We start from the raw sequence: 3,692 nt of genomic DNA, 5'->3' as shown, positions 1-3,692 counted from the left end.
GTGCTGAACAAATCCCAGGTCGCCATGGCGACTAAAAAATTGGTATTGTCGCCTGAAATTTTCTTTAGTTTTCAAATTTCTTCAGTTACTAAATTGTAGGCCCGCACAAAATGTTTGGAATTTATAGCAGCATATCTGCGAACATGAAGGAGGGCCCTATGCCCTTCACTTGTCTTGGACATTTGTTTCGGCAATGATTGGCAACTTTATTTGTCCATGACAATCTTTCTGGTTGTAACTGACAACTTCACTTGCCTTTGACGTTTGTTTCGGCAGTAAGTGGCAACTTTTCTTGAGTTTGGCAATTTATATTGACTGTAATGCCCTGAGAAAGCCAAAAGAAGAAGCCAAAGATATTTTTGCGATTTGTCCAGCCCTGGACCAGCCATTGTAAAGCCGAACCGAAATCGCGCAGAATCACGCGTGATCGAATATCTGTTGACGGTCGCCAATCGAACCAGAAGCCTCTAATGGTTGATTTGGAGCCTGAACGTTCGTGCCAAATCTGCGATTTCGTGAATCTACTTTCTTGTATTCACCATCGATAATTCGATTCTAGAGCCAATGGCGGAAAACGTCGAAGAGGACGACACGCACTGCCGGATGGGACGGAGGCCGTCGGTGAGCGCCGAGATCATCGACCCGTCGGCGGTGCCGCAGTACGTCGGCGAATTGTACGAGAAGAGTGACGAGCAGAAGGACAAGATCCGTGACATGCTCAAAAAGCTGTTCCTCGTCAAGGGTCTCGACGACAAGCAGCTCAACGACCTCATCGACGCCATGAGACCGACGCCGGTCGCCGCCAACAGCACCGTCATCAAACAAGGCGAACAGGGCGACTTCTTCTACGTCGTCGAGCGGGGCGAATTCCAAGCCATCATCGACAAGCACGGGGTGTCGGAGGTCGTCACCACCTACTCCGACGAGGGATACTTCGGCGAGCTGTCGCTCATGTACGACGAGCCCAGGGCGGCCACCGTAAAGTGCACCAGGGAGGGCTTCCTCTGGGCCGTCAGCCGGTCCACCTTCAAGCGCCTGGTGCTGAGGAGTGCCTACGAGAAGAGGCAGAAGTACGAGACCATGCTCAGGACCGTACCCGAGCTGGCGCCGCTGAACAACTACGAGCTGATGAACGTGTGCGACGCCCTGGAGCCCAAGGCCTACGAGCAGGGCGAGGTGATCTTCGAGGAAGGCGACGGCGGCGACGGGATGTACTTCGTCCAGGAGGGCCAGGTCGAGATAGTTAAGGGTCACGGACGTCCGCAGGACGGCTCGTCATCATCAGCTGGACAGCTGCAGACCCTGGGTATCGTCGAACCCGGCGGATACTTCGGAGGTAAGGTCTCTCTCGTACTCCTCCGACAAATTCCTTGCATTGAATTTCAGTATTTTTGTGCATATATGGTTGCTGTCCTGCCGAGGGTCACAACTGAAGGGGCGTGGTGCCCTGGGTGCTGGACCAGAGGGGAGTGGTATGGTGGTATGATGCTCGTCTAGCCGGACGAGTTGTTATTTATTATCCAAAACTGGCCTTAGGGGGAACTCTTCTCGCAAGATCCATTGATCTTGCGAGAAGAGTTCCCCAAACAGTCGAAGATTGGGGGGGGGGGGGCGGCTTGGAATGAAAAATCTCGATCAGCAATGATTTTTTTTAATTGCCGATAACTGGCCTTGGGGAAAGTTTTCTAGTAAGATCAATGAATCCGTGCACCGGGGTGGGGGGCTCCTAGCAACCGAAGATTAGAGGGGGGGCCCGGGATGAAAATAGCCTAGGTCAGTAATGAGTTTCATTGACCCATGTTTTTTTGGTTTTTTTTGCAGAACTGGCCCTGATGATCACCGGCGGGAAGAGAGCGGCGTCCGCGATAGCAAAGAACAAGTGCCGCCTGGCGTTCTTGGACAGTCAGGGTTTCGAGCGACTCCTGGGTCCCTGCGACGAGCTCATGCACAGGCGCACACACACCTACGGCACCCTGGACTTCGAGCTGCTTAAGCCTAAGAAAGAGACACCGCATCAAAAAGGTGGAGGCCACGCATAAACTCGACAACGGGTGTCATGTTCAAACCCTTATTTTCGCCACATTTTTTTTATTTATTCATTTGAGCACACACATGTTCTTCACATGTTTTACGCCCTCGCATGTTCCATTGTTTTCGTGCATTAATGTTGTTCAGTGTCAAGTATTATTAGACACGACATGAAGCGGTAGCGTTTATTTATATTATTGCAAATGGCACAATAAAGTAATGGTGCTCATGACTTTGGTAGGTGTGTGTGTGCACATGTTAACATTGATTTAATGCATATACAGAGTGCATGCTTAAACCATGGTTACTCGGGCCAACTGCAGCCCTCGGGGTCACTTGATGTCTCCAACGACCCAAAACTTTGTAAAAATGAACTAAACACCGTATTTACAGGTAACTTAAGCGACCCCGCAGTGCTGTTCAACACCACTCAGGTGACCCGGCAACCTATTTACAGATCATTGAGTGACCCGCGACACAGTACCGAAGCACTTAAATGGCCCACGGTACAGTTTCTTATCACTCACGTGACCCACCGCAAATCACTCAAGTGACTAACCGCATACTTATAAATCACTCGAATCACCAGAAACATATTTCTTAGATCCACCCCACCCCCATCTTCATCCCCCCCCCCACATCAGGGCCGCCACTCAGTCTGAGGTCTATGTCAGACGGGCTGGCTATGTCTTGGGATGCTGGGCTGGAGCCCTGTAGGCATCACCCTTGTGGGGAGATGTGTTAAAGGACGTATTCAGATCACTTAAAAGTGACATGTGGCACAGTTCCAGAGCGCCTACGCGTCCCACGGCACATTCCACATGATGTAAGTGTGACCCGTGACATATTTACAGATTTCCACATTACGTGAGTGACCCGTGGTACAGTTCGAGGGCACTTAAGCGACCTGCGATAGGCTTTCAAACTAATGAAGTATGGCCCGCACTCCCCTAAAGGTTGAGCACACTTGATATACAAGGGCGTTCCCGTAAGCCGTAATGCGGCCTTGATCTCCTCGTCTTTGAATTCAAATATCTCAGCAAATATCGCACTTAGAAACGTGGAATTTTTTTTTTTTTTTTGTTGGGCTCGGAAGATACAGGGCAACAACTTCCTGATTGGAAGTTAGAGGATAAGAGGCCCGTAAAAATGCATTTATTTATTTATTTAATATACAAACCTGTGAAGGGGTGGCAGGTTTCAACTTCAGTAGTTGCACAATACAAACAATCACAATGATTTAGACTTTTACTTTGCGACACACTGTATTTTCACTGTCAAAACCGGTAAAGGGTGATTTTTGGATACATTTTGAGCATTTTCCAAATTGGAACCATACCTCTACGACGTACGGTAATGAGATAAAGGCCGGATTAGGACTTTTAGGACACCCTGTATGACATGACAGTTTCTTGGATCGTGGGCCCTCGCACCCGCAAATTCTCAATCATATCTTCATACATTGATTTTATAGTAAACTTCCATTGAATACATGCTCAACCCATTTCCCGCGGTCTAAATGTGGCCCTCTGATGTGGCCTGAGCGACCTTCAGCCTAATTTTGGGAAAATTAACTGAGCGGTACAGTTCCAGATAACTTGAAGCAGGAGGGTGCACCTTTTCAGTCCGCGGGCCGTATATAAATTATGTTCTTCCACTCGCAG

At 49.1% G+C, this 3,692-nt stretch overlaps 1 pseudogene; it reads left to right on the top strand.

Annotated features, from left to right (window-relative positions):
• The first annotated feature begins 564 nt into the window (after nucleotides 1-564).
• Nucleotides 565-2,039, top strand: LOC149084637 (cAMP-dependent protein kinase type II regulatory subunit pseudogene; annotated as a pseudogene).
• The last annotated feature ends 1,653 nt before the right edge of the window (nucleotides 2,040-3,692 follow it).

This window comes from Pholcus phalangioides, unplaced genomic scaffold (genome assembly GCF_987345545.1).
Source record: "Pholcus phalangioides strain wild (caught in Gottingen) unplaced genomic scaffold, Ppha-v1.0 ptg000008l_1, whole genome shotgun sequence".
In the NCBI taxonomy this organism is placed as follows: Eukaryota; Metazoa; Arthropoda; class Arachnida; order Araneae; family Pholcidae; genus Pholcus; species Pholcus phalangioides.
Note: the sequence above shows the minus strand (reverse complement) of the source record. Positions and strands in the feature narration are given on the sequence as shown.